The sequence below is a fragment of the Halichoeres trimaculatus genome, unplaced genomic scaffold (genome assembly GCF_033239565.1).
Source record: "Halichoeres trimaculatus isolate MK-OKI-2021-1 unplaced genomic scaffold, fHalTri1.1 fHalTri1_scaffold_14, whole genome shotgun sequence".
Classification (NCBI taxonomy): Eukaryota; Metazoa; Chordata; class Actinopteri; order Labriformes; family Labridae; genus Halichoeres; species Halichoeres trimaculatus.
Window position 1 is genome coordinate 14,507,979 of NW_027437192.1, and position 15,877 is coordinate 14,523,855.

A 15,877-nucleotide genomic window follows, 5' to 3' on the forward strand; every position below is an offset into this window, starting at 1 on the left:
CCGTCTACATCAGCTGCTGCTTTCGGATGTGGAGCTGAGAGACTCAGGAAATGCGGTCTGTTCAGCTGCAGATGTTCAGATGTCAAAAAAGACAAAATAGTCTGACCAAGAAATCTGTGTTTGGAGAAATTATTGCAAACAGAAAATTAAAACCAACATTGTTTTCTGCAACCTTTTTTTTTTACATGATTGTGAATAAGAGAAACAAAAAGTCATGCCAGAGGTACAGACTTTAAACCATGTTTACCCTTGGCTGGGCTATGACTGGACTCAGAGACTGGATCTTCCTGAGGTCCTGAATGTCTACCGGACTCAAGACTATGAGTGGTGGGATAAAGTTCAACTTCTTGCTGGCCACGAACTTTAAAACTTTCTTTCAGTTCATTGATTAATTTTGGTTGAAAACAAGAGGAGCAACATCCTGCCCCATTCATTCTGTCAGGTTTTCTTATTTGCACAGCCACCTATTCGCAAGATGTCATCTCTTCAACCTACAGACTTATAGTCATGGCCAAAATTTTAGAGTGGCACAAGTTTTGATTGCCACAAAGGTCATTTTTCATGTCAGGAATGACTTTTTCATTAATTGCACTTAATCACTCTTCACAATCTGGACTTAGACAGATTGTATCCATAGGAACTGAGGCAGTAAACTGTGAAAAACAAAATTTGTGCCATTCTCAAAACTTTTGGCCAAGACTGTAAAGGCCCTGTGAGGACTTTAAGTGATCTTGAAATAGTCTCAAGTTTATATATTTGCCTGTTAATTAAACCACAATTTAAAATGAGTTTACCAGCTACAAAAACTGTTGTTTCTCGATACCAATAGTTGGATCCGGTTTTCCCGGAAGAGCACAAATCCAATTACAACATGAAGACAGTCCCTTTGAGAAAGCAATACCAGAAGAAGAGAAGCAAGATTTGTTATCTGCCTCGAGGAAAATAATTAGTTGAATTTCTTGCACATAACCAGAATTCATTGACATTACATGTTATGTACACGTCTCAGAGCAACAGACTGTGAGTTACACTAAACAGCTTCTAGGCACTAAACTACAAACTGAGTTCACAAAGTTTGCTTGTTGTCACATTTTAGATAATAGCTCTTTATCAGGGGTGGCCAACCTGCAGCTTGTGAGCCACATGTGGCTCTTCTATCTGCTATATAGTTATGAGTAACGGTGTGCCGATCAATTCTAAAATATAGATATACTGATGCTAAAGTTGGGATCAACACTTTTCAATACTTGAGTGATGAGATTGATACTTAAGTTTCAGTTTCTCTTCTCTACATGTGCTCCTCTGAATAGCTCATGTGCTCATATCTAGATAGATAGATAGATAGATAGATAGATAGATAGATAGATAGATAGATAGATAGATAGATAGAACTTTGTGTCTTCTGCTGTAAAACAGAAATTTGTCTTTGACACAGCTCAAAATCCAAATTCAAACACACTTATTCACACAATAAATCTCACTTTGAAAATTGGAAAACATTGATTTTCATTTTATTTCATTTCATATATGTGTGAGAGGAAGTGTGTTTGTATGACCACATATGTGATGTGGCTCGTTGTAGTACCACTGTGATTTTTGTGGCTCGTGGTCTCTGACTGGTTGGCCACCACTGCCCTATATAACTATAAATAAACATATAGCCTTGATGCGTTGCGTATGGAAAAGTTGTACAGCAAAAAAGAAAAGCAGTGTTAAAAAAGAAGATCTGATCTCCATTCCTCTGCTGTCCATGTCCTCACGACAGCAGTGATGGTGGAAACGGTGTCTTTCACAAACACTGTAGACTCTGCCAAAGGTGTCACTGCCATCAGCGCAGAACAGAAAGTCCTTACAGCTTCAGCATCAGTAAAAGTTTTACAAAATGAACAGTAATGCTGCAATGGAGACACCAAAACTGTAGTGTATCAAACTAAAAAATCCTTTCAGCTCATCCATTTTTCAGCTCTGGTGAAGACTCACTTTGCTTTTCTCACAGGTCTACCTTGAAACTCTTTCTTCTGACAGACTCAGGCCTTTTCCCTGGGTTTAAATTTCAGTGCTACTCCCCTTTCATCCCTTACCCATCTCCGGGGAAAGTAACAGAGAGAGAGTTAAGTTAATCAGAGATCTGAACTCTTCAATGATTCCCTACACTCAGAGATCAGTCTGCTGTGGATTGTGTCTGCATCTGCCAGATCTGCCTCGTATAAAAACAGCTGCAGGTACATGCAAAATGGGGTAAAAAGAAGGAAGTTGGATTCATGTTGTTATCTTTTGGACTAAAGCAGCATGAAACCTCAGCTCTGTCTTCGTATGATCCAGATCTGGTGGTCTAATTTAAAGTCCCGCAGCACAAACAGCGTGTTTATCCAACAATTAGGATCATTAGCAGCTCTGTAAAGTAATCCTTCAGTGTGTCCCTGCGTGTCTGTTAATGTTCACATGGCTCCAGTTAAATGCTGTGTGGGCAAGTGTGTGTGTGTGTTTCTGCGTGCTGCATGTCTTCACCCTGAGGCTCCAGTAATACCCCAGCTCTAATTTGACAGCTCCCACAGGAGGGAGGAAGTTTTTTCCTCCTGACTTCACTTCATCCTGAAGGTATGAGTGCATGTGAGCGTCTGAGTTCAAGGTTTATTTTTAATTTTATTTTTCACTCTTACTGAAGTTTGCATGCTTTAAACTGGATGTGTCAACTTAACAGAGCAGTGTTACACAAACCAGATGTGTAGGGAAAGTTAAAACCAGCACCCGTATCTTTGGATCAGACTGAAAATAAGCAGCAGCTCGGCTGTTTTCTTTTAGACCTGAAATCACTGATTGTTTATTGGTTATTGATCCTTTCAGGTTACACAGATGCAATGTATGAAATAAAATTAAGGAAAATCAAGTAGCAACATGAATGTGTCAGACTCATCATCTCTGGAGTGTCCTTTTTAAACCCAGTCATGTTACTAACCTGTTAATAATAACCTCACTAGTTTGAAGATGTGTTTTTAAAGTTTCAGACAACTTCTCAGTTTTTCTCTGTCCTATTTTTATGTTCCTGGGTCTGATTTAAAATAAGCAAATAATAAAACTTTTTAAGTTCAGCTTTTGAAACAATGAAGTGTTTTATGTTAATTTCAGAGGTAAGAAAACTGACTTAATCAAACTCACTACACTACAGCAGGGACAAAATCAACACATCATAGAGTTCACCTCTCATCTCTGCCCAGAAGAGGGCGCCTTTAACTCACTATCACAAAAGTAAATGACTGGTATATCATAAGTTGCGGAAACTGAGGGATGATGGGATCATTCCCTTTGTTGGACTCACACTGCAAGAAAGATGATTATAATACAAACAGGAAACCTTTTAGTCTTTTTGAAAATTTTCCTTCAAACTGTTTTTCAGTATGTCACATTCTAAATTTTCTGAAGCAGTTTAAATGATGGACAAAAATTATTCAGAGAACCATAATTTGGATATAATACTTTGGGCTTTTATGCATTTGGGTGAAATTACATTTCACTGACACCTAGTATGTTCAGTTAGATACTTAATCTTCTGGGTTTTTTTACAAAACAAAAACAGTAAGACATAACAGCGGACTCTGTTAGTGTTTGTGTCATGGTGTTTTATTTTATTCTCCAAGGGATCCAGTTTAGATCCAAGGAAAATGTCTTTATCAGTCCTGATAGAGTTCAGATGTTGCTAGGCGCCACCCTGTTGGCTATGGCTGCCTTTTGCAGCAGCTCTGTCTTTGTCTGTTTCTTATAATTTTTTCATCTCTTTTTGGTAACTTTTGTATTTGGAGTGGGTCATTACTTTGTATGGCTCATTTGTTGGTCATGGACGCCAAACTTTTTGTGGCTTCAGCGATATTTTTACTACTTTTTCTCCTGTCTTTGAGGAGCCTCAAAGCCTGTAGCATGTCAATGCTAACTGGTAGAAAGGCCTGATGTCTCCCACAAGGTGAGGAGAAGGAGGTGAGGACGTGCTGGTTCTCAGGTGTGAGCTAAGAAGTGCTGACATCGACCTGTCCTTCCATCCATCGTTATTGGGAACGTAAGATCTATCTCCAAGAAGATGGATGAGCTAGCTGTGCTAACCCAGCAACAGAGGGAATACCAGAGGGCAGAGTAGCATTATGCTATTCACAGACATGGCTAACAGAGCTAACGCCAGACACCAACACCACATTGGCAAAACTTCACCTGCTGTGGGCAGTTCTCATCTATTTTATTTTCTTATGGACCTTTTTGCACTTTCTTACTTTGGTTTTCTTGATTGCTGCTGGGACTTCAATTTCATTGTACTCATTACAATTCTATTCTATTATATTCTATGTACACATTTTTCCTGTTGTTTAAAAAGGGTATTACAGCAGCTCTAAAAAAAAACAGCTGGAAAGGATCTTTACTGATTTCTTCACACTGAGTAAATCTGTGTTTCCTTTTAGATAAAGGAAGTCATCTTTTGTTAACTTGTACTCATGAGTACAGAGATTTAGAAAATCTATTTCTACATAAGGAACAAAGTATTTAGACTCCAAACATCAAGTCAGTGGTTTACCCTTCTCTCTGTTTTGCTGCTTTGTGTTGCTGGTAAATGTACATTTCTTTTAAAACAGATGCAGCTTGTTTTTTGCCGATCTTGTCCTGACAGTGAATAAGAAAGCTCTGAAATGAAGCAAAGGCACGGGCTAGGTTTTAAGATAATTTTGTTTTCAAAGGTGCTTTAACAGCAACATTTAGGAAAAAAAAACTTTAAACTTGAACACAGGATCATGAAGTTTTCCTAGAGCGGCTTTAATGGTGCTGGTTACAGCTGTGACATTCAAAGGTGAATTTAGTTGAATTGGACCAATGGCACCATGAATTAAGCATCATTGCTTCTCACTTACGGCTGTGCCTGAGTGGCAAATAAAGGGCTAACAAATACTTTAACACGTCCATAAAGTTCTGCAGCTTGTGCAGTTTACTCTTCTTTTGCATCTGACCAAACCAGGCCCTGAGGGTTTAATTCAGCCGTAAACAGACCACACGATGCTGTGTCGCTCTGTAATCAGCAAGAGGATATGCCACACACACTCTGAGCAGACTGCTGCACGCTGCCAGGCCTGTATGTGGTCCAACACCAGTGAGCACCCAAAATGCCCTGCTGCTTTCTTTGTAAATGAGCCGTGTTGCGTTTGTGAGGAATCAGACTAACCCCTAAGAAAGCTAATTAATCAAAAAACAGCAAATGAGGCAAAAAACAACAAGCAACACCCTCTGCTGCCTCCATAATTCACTGTAAGATGTTTGAATTAGAGTTTGGGCAGGTCTAGGTCTCCTTCGGGAAGTAAAACCATCTTTAAAAGAAATATTAGTAACTTAAACAGTCCGGTTTAAAATCTGTGAAGTCTTCAGGCTGAACATAAACACAGATATTATTTCAGTTCAGTCAGTTCCCACTGCAGCTGAAACTAAATCCAACAGAAACCTGATCCCCGTCTGCAGAAAGGTTTCAGCTCACTATGGCTCAAAAATCCAATCCCACATCAGTTACTCTCATTACAATGGTGTGAAAGCATGAATGATATACCTGGACCTCCACCCAGCAGGTGACATGTACACATGCTGAGAGAAGGACTGAAATAATACCATTTATTATTTCATCCTGCTCCTAGAAAGAGATCAGGTCTGTTCATTTATGGGGCTAACACTTTTCACCACAACAAGAGGAAGAAACATTTTGTAGTAGTGTAGGATGAGGAGGAGTTTTACACATAATTTGTTGTCTCACTGGTTTTGTAAAACAAATAACTGTATAAAAAAAAAAAAAAAAATGTTCATGCTTCATGACTGCTTCATGCTAGTTGCATTGGTGAGATAAACCCTCAGTGCAGATCCTGTCTTCAAACTTCCTGCAGTGGACAGGCTCAGCCTTCAGGGGGAGACAAACAACCTCTAGTGCTCTGTGAAAATCTGTGCTCAACACTAATGTGAGTCATCATACACACACACACACACACACACACACACACACACACACACACACACACACACACACACACACACACAACAAAAGACAAAATCCAGCCAAAATGATGAACTCAGACAGCATTTGAACCAAAGCAATGCAAGTACCCAGCAACTTGAATCAAGAGCAAGGCCCTGTTGCTAAAACGTAGTGAAAAAAAAAATCTGCTTTTACACAGAAATGCAGAAGGACTGAAAACGCTGTAGTAGGCCTGTGGTTGCCACGATAGCTGTCCTGTCGACAAGCCGCTTTTGGTAGATATTCACCCTAAGTAGAGTTGAGATGATCATCAGGTGTAGTGGCGAAAACTGAGTGCAGAAGTGGAGCAACAGATGCACATTTTGTTGAAAGGCAGTCAGCAGATTGAGCAGCAAAAGCACATCATGGTAGACTGTGACAATTGTAACAATGGTACCGTTTGCGCTCGCTTGGAGAGTGATGTCAGCATTTCCACCGAAAATGCTGGGTTACTGTGTCAGCAGCGTTTCAGAAAAATTCCACTCTGGAGGCCGTTTTCAAAAGTTTGTATTTTGGGTCAGCTGAAATGCCGTTTCCGTGTAAACGCGAGGCTAAAATGCAACAAAACTTTTAAGTTTCACCCTAAAACCTTTGTCGTGTAAACGGCCCCCCAAGAGGAGCAAAGATGTGACATGATGTAGACAATTGGAAAGAGAGAGAAGAGGAGATGATTTTATCTGAAAGATACTCTGAAAAATCAGAGAGAAAATGAGAGTACAGGCCAGGAGGCCGGTAGACAACAAAATTGGTTGTGTAGTTTTTACAGCTGGATGCAAGAAACAAAGAAAAAGACTTTCAAAAGAGCTAAAGCCTAGTTTAGGTCTACTAGTGCTAATAATAAAGCTAGAGTTAAAAATAGCTGCCACACCCCCACAGCCTGTGTCTTGAGGATTATGAGCATTAAGGTAACTGGGAGGAGTGGACTCATTTAACATATTCACCCCATAGACTGTATAAAACATGGACGTAGTCTCGCCGACGTCACCCGTCTGTTTCTGAAACAGAAAATGAAGCATCAGCTGTAGCGACCATATTGGTAGTGGCTTCGCCTACAGCCATTGGACGCCTGTCGGTCACATGACCCTCAGCTGTGCCTCTTATTGGGGGAGCTTGCGATGTTAATATCCTCTAAACAGCCAAGTTAGAAAAAAATTCACCCCCGTACAGTGGGAGCCGGTAGTAAAATTAGCGACTCGGACAGGAGACGTTTTTTGAACCAGGCTGTAAATAGGTTAATTTCTGCTTTGAAAATGGCTTTTTTGGCTTGGTGTGTATGTGACTTCCGCTACTTCCAGAGCCAGCCTCAAGCAAACACTCGAGAAAGAGCAGATTTTAACACTTCCGCATTGTCTCATATTCTTAGACCGGAGGTTGCCTTGATTCCCCCTCACACAGCCAGGTTTCAGTCAGAGCAAGTAAATCAATACGATAATCAGATAAGTTAATTAACTAGCACAGCTTTAGATGATAAAGATCTAATATTTAATAAATCACACGCGACTTTATCGTGTGGTTTATCTGCATCCAAAGTTTTAATTTTCATAAGATCATAATTCACTCTATTATTGTTGTTTTAGAAAAGGGGTCTCGGTCAGGCAACAGACAGTCTCTCTATTACACTAAGAGTGACTGGGAAACTGTACTAAGGGAAACGCAGAGGAGCGTGTAGGACGGCTGCTCTGCTTCCTGATCTCCACTCTGAGTTGTCAGATAGGTAAACTAATAAAATCAGCCAGATTTCGAGTTAAGCGAGCTGCACCATCCAGAGTAGGATGAACGCCATCTCGGCTAATTGGACCAGGCTTACCCCAGAAAGCTCGCCAGTCATCAATGAAGCCCACGCCATTATCAAGACACTAGTTCGACAGCCAGCGGTTAAATGAGATGTGGCTAAACATAATTTGCCCTATTTGGCAGGGGGCCAGAGAAAATTACGGAGTACGACATAGTTTTGGCCAGAGCACACACAAACTCCACATTAACCTTTGTGACTCCCAACTGGCAACGTTGGGAGTCATTAATGGCGACGTAGTAGTATCTTATACGAAATCTACGTTTATCCTTTCCCAGCAGTTTTAAATTTCCCTCAATGCGGCCTGCTCTTGCCCCCAGGAGGCATTGGACTGTGGTGTCTGGCGTCGCTAATTTCACATTTCTTACTACAGAGTCACCAATCACCAGAGTGTTACGTTTCTTAGCAAGTGTGTTGCTAAGTGGAATATGTTTATTAGAAGTGTGAATATTCCGGTTATCCGGCGTGTGATTCTTGAACTCATGGCCATGTTTCCCTCCCACGGTTACCCAGCCACTGCATCCCGGCTGCTTGGGATTCGCCGGGGGGGAGGCTAAGCTAAAACAGCTACAGGGGGCTGGCTAGCTACATTTGGTAAATGTGGCCATGCTTCGGTGCTGAGCCACATCTCCAACTCAGTAACCCTGACCTCCAGAGCTACAAATAAGCTACATTTAATACAGTTACTGTTATCCTTAAATGAGGACGAGGAATAACTAAACATCTGATACATCGGGCAGTAATGAGCCGGAGAAGGAGGGTCAGTGTGAGGGCTAGTGTGGAGAGACATCGCTAGTGCTAGAGAGCTAAAGGCTAACAGCGAAAACAGTCAAAACACACAAAAAAAAGTGTGCACCCTTGTGGAAAAAAAAGCAGAGTGCTTGGTGCAAACTACTGTAGATCGATAGGATGGTGAGTTTGAAAAGAAAGAAAGTCTGTTAAAGAGAAAACTACAAAGATAGGTGAGAGCTAACAACCAGACCGGACTGTAGACAGAGTAAAGAAAACCGAAAATGACAACACACACTCATTTGACTGCAGAGATCCTCCAACACTTTTTTGATGGTGTAATATCTCAGGGGGTCTATAGTCTTGACTCTCCCATATTGCAATGCTGCTGTGCTATCCCTACTCATCAGATAAGGCCTACAGTGATCAAATGATAATACTCTAAGTCAAAAATTAAACACTCTTTCGATGGATACTGTGACATTTCAACAAGTCTCATGATGTGAAGGAAAGGGGTCACAGGCAAGGAAACTAACAAAAGAAAATCTGCACCTTGATACAAAACTAAAACAAGCCCCTTGGGGTCTAAAAGGTGGAGTGGAGGTTTCACTCTCCACAGCCACACACTGAATCCACTAAAAGAGTAGACGAACTAAGGGGAAAGCCTCAAACAAAAGTGGAGTCGCTTGGTAGGGAGACAAGTGTGCAAAAAGAAAATCTCCTTAGAGATCAACCCTCTCAAATCTCTAATATAGACACTCTTTCCCCCAACACACACACACTCCCAAAACACTCACTCCACAAACCAAGAGAAACCAACTGAAGGTGTTGGCTCTTTGGTGTCACACGCCTAACTGAGGGAAAGATCCTCCTTTTATAGACTACCCAGGCTGATGAGTAGCAGCTGGGTGCATTGAGGACAGGTGAGCTGAGTGAGAGCTCGTTAGGAGAGCTGGAGGTCATAAAACACCTCAATCTGTAACAATACAATGTCTTTATTTATTTTTCTAGATTTCTATCACAAACTAAATGAACATGTCCACAGTGAGGAGGCCTCAACTGCACGTTGATGAAAGTCTCTAAACATGATAGTGGATAGATGTTCAGATCACTACACTCTAAACCAGGGATGGGTATCTTTCACATTTGAAATGATACACCAACAATGAACTGGCAGTTGGTACTCAACGCTGCCAATTTTCTGTACTTTTGTGTGTTTATGGGTTAATGAATATTAACTAGCAAACTAACACCACTTAAATCAACCCTACTTGGGGTTTGCTCCATATCGTCTTGGCTTCAAAACTAAGTTTCTGCTATCATTTCAGAGCAAACATTAACTAATACGTTACCTTGATTGCAAGCAGAAATAGAGGGCCACAAACCAAATTTTGCTTAGGGCCCCATGGAGGCTTGGGCCAACTTATTGACCAAAAATGTAGCTGGACACTTACACTGCCACTCCCACTGTCCAGTGTGAGCAACACAGCAGATGTATGACGGTATGACGTTTTATTGGAAATTGGATTAAGTAAATGAAAGAGCGAATTTGGTTTTTAAAGTTTATAAGATACAGTGTTTTCAGAAAGTGACAGCAGTCATTTATACTCTGTCAAAGGAGTGTGCTTTTCCCATTCTTCTTGTCCAAACATCGGAGCTCACCTCACTCTCTTTCTCAGCTCATTCCAGATAGAGAAAACCTCTCAGATAAGTCTGAGTGTGAAATTTGCCTTTCTTTACACAAATGTATGACTTTAATTTGAGAACTTTACTGTTCTCCTGAGACTTTTATTTAAATATCGTCACTCTATCAAAACAAAGGCTTAAGTCTTTTTTTTTTTTTTTTTAAACAAAAATGAGTTTTTGGCTTAAATCATCTCTTGATAATGCTGGCTATCTCAGGTAAAAGCTCTTAAAGTTTTAGCTAAAAGGATCATGCTCTTTATCTCCTGTATGTCAAGAGGGTGACTTAGGCCACTTTATTTCTGGCTTAAGTCAAAATTTTGGATTATTTTGGATGAAATGTGTGACTTGGGAAATTTAACAAGCTTCCATGATGGCAGCTGCTTCAAAAAGAAACAGAAACTCAAGTGCAGAAAAAAACGTAAAAATGATTCTTGAATCAGTTTCAAGTGGAGAGTGATTAGGCTCACTGTCATAAAGGCTATGGTACAATGCTCTGTAGTAATTTAGTCTAAATTTCACAAGTTATAGTTAAACTACAAATTTAGCTACTTCTAGATAGCTTCCTTTTCCTGGCTAGCCCGCTTATTTCTGTAACCAATCATAAATGAGTATAAGGCAATAATACCCCTCAAAGTTTTAAAACCAAATAAATGTTCTTGCTTTGTATGAGTATGTCTACTCAGCGTAGGATCGACCTGACATTTGTTCAATTCAGGTTTAAGTTATTCATGTTTTGAGTTTGCTTTATGAAACTAACGGTCAGTTAATGGTCAGGTTAAAAAAGTTGTCAAAACTGCATGTTGGAAATGGTTAAGTTCAATTTAAAAAAAGAAAAGGAAAGAAAAAAAAACAGCAAAGAAGACCTGGAGAAGTGAGGACAGGGACTGCCTCCTGACATTTGTTTAATTTAACTCAGGATGATTTCAGTTTTGAGTTTGCACTATGGAATGAAGGGGCAGTTTAAGCCAGGTTTAAAGTTGACTAAGTCACACTAGAATGTTAGAAAAATTGGCCTAAGTCCCTTTATTCTAGTTACATGATTAACACACTGTCCTTTGCATGTCAACAGTCATCCACTGGTAAGGCCTTTTGATTGAAATGACTAATAAAGATCATATATTCAGTATTTGGTAATTTTTTTGTGCTTTCCCAAAAATTTAAAAAAGTGACTTAGGCCATTATTTTAATAGGGTGATGATATGTGAGAGTACTCAGTTTGGCCTCTCTGAGGCCATGTCAACACGTAGCCGAATATTTTCAAAAATTAGTACCCACCCTCCCTCCGTCGCTAAGTGCGGCTCGAGGCATGTCAAACCTATATTTGTCAGTAGCCACGTTTACATGGACCCAAATATTCCGCTTGCATTTGGTTTATTTGCTCAAATGAAAAGAATTTAACCTTTATATACACCTCAATCCGAAAGAAAAGTGCCAATCTGAATGGACATTTAATCGGTTTCACAGGGGTGGAATATTCCTGTCCCCAAACTGATTGAGGTAATATGTATCCCCTCAAACGGAAAGTTGTCAGGATGTGTTCTTTCAGCGCATGCTCAGATATGACTTAAGACGCAACTAGAGACGTTCCTCAACTTTAAAATTAGCGGCAAGCAGTCAGCACTGGACTGCTGCAGAAAGTTTGTTTTTGATCCAAAATTTGAAAGAAATGAACATAATTTCAAGACTGGACGGACAACAAACTCGCAATACGGAGTATTGCAACACCATGATAAACAAACTGTCGTCCTCCAGCTTTGATAAATCTCGTGATATTACGTTTTTCTACGCATGCCCCATTGGCTATTCTGTTTGATTACAGCGGCGCATGTAGACCAGAGATTGGAATATTCCTTTACATGTATACTATAGTTTTCGGAAAAGTCATTCGGAAAGATTCCATTCGGAAAGACGAAAAACTCCTCCTGTAACCGTGGCTAGTGGTTTTTCAGATGTAAAACCCGTGCCAGCCAATTGTAATGAGCCCCCATTGCTCAGCTGTGACAGGCCATGTCCACACGTAGCCGGGTATTTAGGAAAATGCATATATTTTTATATTTTTACGCCTGTTGTCCACACAAAACCTAAAACATCACCGAAAACTGTGTTTTGTAAAAACTCCGGCCAAAGTGAAGATTTTGGAAAACTCTGGTTTCATGGTTTTGTGTGGACGCCAGTAAATGGAGTTTTCAGTTCTTAAACGTCACTGCTGAATGACGGTGGCTCACTCTGGTTGGCTGACACGGGTTTTACGTCTGGAAAATACTGCCCATTATGGGTTTGGCATGCCTCGAGCCGCACTCTTCAGGGGATTTACCCTGCGTGTGGACAGAAGCATTTTTAAAAGCGAACCGGGGGGATATTTATGTTGAAATGCTGACTCAGCATTTCAACATATTGTTATCCTGTGACTTTATTCCACTTCTTCTTATTCTTCCGTACGTTTTTTGGCTCTTTTCACAGCCTTCAAATTTTGTCCGATTTTCACCGTTCAACTTTTAAACTATTCAGCTTGTTTAGGAATAGTGTGCTATATCTTTTCACTTTTCTAACTATTAAACTTTTTGATTTATTCAGCTTTTTCCAAAAAAATTTCTCTATGTTAAACAGATGGGAAATTTCAGCTCCTCTGACTAAAATCTGCTTCAACTTCAACAAGCTCTAACTTCAGCTTACTCCCACTTACAGACTTCATTTTTGCTTTAAAATGTTCACTGATCTTTCCACTACTGATATCTGTAATAACTTTTTTAATATCTTCAACTGTTTTTGAGATTTCACTGTATAAGCGACACAAACTTTTCACTCTTTTCACCTCTCCTCCTGCTCTCAGAGGGCGGAATGTTTTCAATTTGACTGAGAGAAGCAGCTGCTGCTACTGAAAAAAACTGCCGATTAACCTGCCATAAAATTCTCAAACTTGACTCAAATCAAACAAAAAAGGCTGCTACTCCTTCAACTTCAACTGCTTCTACCTTTTGCAGACTTTGACTCGAGACTCTGTTCACACATTAAACTGGTCCTATTCTCCTCATCTCATTTACACATTAATCATAGATTTCTGCTTTCTTCTACATTTTTGAGATTTCACTGTTTGGTTTCTCTCTCTTTTTATTTAATTATTTTAACTTTTGTAGGCTGATTTACATTTCCACTGTATCCACTTTCTTTATCCACTCATTGTCTTTTCCTCATTTCTCTTAACATTTTTTTTTTCCTTTATTTTCCTTTTTCAGTTTTTTCCACTTTTATTCAAACTTTTCCAGCTTCAGCATTTCAACGCATTTGCTGCAAGGAAATGCAACTTCTCTAGTCATTTTTGAAAATACCCGGCTACGTGTGGACATGGCCTGAGACAATCATGTCAGAGCATGGTCAGGTGTGTGTGTGTGTGTGTGTCCCTGATGGCTCCTGATTTGGAGCAGCTGTGGGAAGTTTTTAAATGTGCTCTGGCTCCAGCTTCTGTCCCCGGCTCATTGTCTCACCTTCAGAGGTAGTGAGCAGTTCCTCGTCAGTTTCACAGAGTTCCAGTGCTCACCAGTGTCTTTCAGTGTTCTCTAGTGAATTGTGTTGTGGTCAAGCACCCTACACTCCCCTGTGTCTGTCTTGGTTATCAAGCAGTGTCTTCATAGTGGTTGTTGTCTTTGGGCTGTGTTTCATACCAGCTCTTTGTGTTTGGCAATTCTGACCACCTTAAGAGTTCACTTTTTCACAAGGGATTCCTGTTTCAGTTCCTGTTGAGCTGGCAGTGGTGGTTTTGCTTCTCGTTTCCCTGAGTCTAGTTTCTGTTTAAGGAGCTCAATATTATTTCCCCTTTTTCCTCCATCTGTGGTCTCTGTGACCCTAGCGATTATCCCTTTGGGGTAACTTTTTTGGAGTCTGCTTGCTTGTTTCCCCGGTGCCGCTGAGCCATGTGATGGTGCATCATCAAAATTCAGGAGGTGGGGGTGGGGGAGTGCTGTGACACAGCGGCACTTACACAGACACAGTTAGGTCGCCACTTTTATAAAACCCCAGTGGTCAGTGCATGCAGGAGAAAAAACTAGAGTCCTGATCTTTTTGCACAGGTATCATTTGATATCAATACCAATGTCGGTATCGATATTGGCGATATCTGGATCAATCGGCCCACCTCTAGCAGGCAATCTACGGTGACCATACGTCACTTTTGCCCAGACGTGTCCTCTTTTTTATTGAAAACTGGATTTTTAAAAAATTCGCTAAAATGTCCAGGTTTTGCTCAGCTTGTTGATGAGACCATTAACAATAAAGCCCTGCACTGTGTATTTTTCTGATGTACCAACCTGTCAAGATTTTGAGCATGCAAGTCAAAGACCCAGGCTACTCCTTCTCTCAGATCAAAACAGAAAATCTGCTCTGACTGCCTTCACTGTGCTCTCAGACAGAAAAAGCTGAAGCTTTAAGGCACTTTTACAGACAAACTGCAGAAAAAGTAACATTCTTTTCGTTGGGGACGTGACCTTTGAGAAGTACTGCATACTGTCTGCAAAACTGGCATCCATAGCTCTGTTTCCACCAAGTACTCCGGTTTAGATCAGGTTTGGTACGGGTGAGCTTGGTTAAGCCTGATCCTGTTTGTGTTTTCACAGCCAACTCTAAGGCGTTGTGTAAGCCGGATGCTGATGGCCGCATCAGTTAAATAATAGCATGACACCATAGCAGTGCAATACAGTGTACTCCGCTAATAAATCCAAGGAAGAAGAAAAACGCTACACAGTAAACAAATAGCAAATATGGGAAACATTCAACAATACGCCTTCTTTATGATTTTCATGTGGCTCTTTGTTAGAAAGCACAATCAAGTTTTGTTTCAGAAAAGGCTGTGCGGCTTGAGGAGAAATACAGCTGCTATCGTACTGTAAGTGATGATTCTTTCAACCAAGCAACGGTCTGCAGTGTTGTAGTGCCACCTTCCGGGATCAGATCGGTTTAGTCTGGCACACAAAAGCCACATTTCCACCAAGTGGTATGGCGCACATTTTGTTTGGTTCGTCTCATCACAGCACGCATTTTACGGTCAGTTTCCACTGACTTATCCCAGGACAGATCCCCAAAAACTGAGACGAGCTGGCCTACTTTTTGGGACCCTTTCATATGATGGTTGAGCAACACACTGCAGACCGTTGATTGGTCGAAAGAATCGTCATTTACTGTGTGACAGCGGCTGTATTTCTCCAGGCGGCACACAGACTTCTCTGAAATGAAGCTTGATTGCACTTTGTATCAAAGAGCCACATGCCAATCACAGAGAGTCGAAATGCTGGATGTCTTCCATCATTGCTCGTGTTAACTGTGTCACGTTTTTCTTCTTCGTTGGATTTATTAGTGGGGTATACTGTGTTGGGCTACTACGGCGTCATGTAACTATTTAACAGCTGCGGCTTTTGGCATCCAACTTACACACCGCCTAGCATGAGAGGGCACAGTTTGCTGTGGAAATGCGAACAGGATTAGGCTGAATTGTGCCAAACCTTACTGCACCGAACTGGACTACTTGGTGGAAACGCGGCTATAGGGTCCCAAAAAGTGGGATGGCTAGTCTCGGTTATTTGGGGATCTGTCCCAGGATTAGTCAGTGAAACTGACTGTAAAATGTGTGCTGTGACGAGACGAACCGAACTTAACTG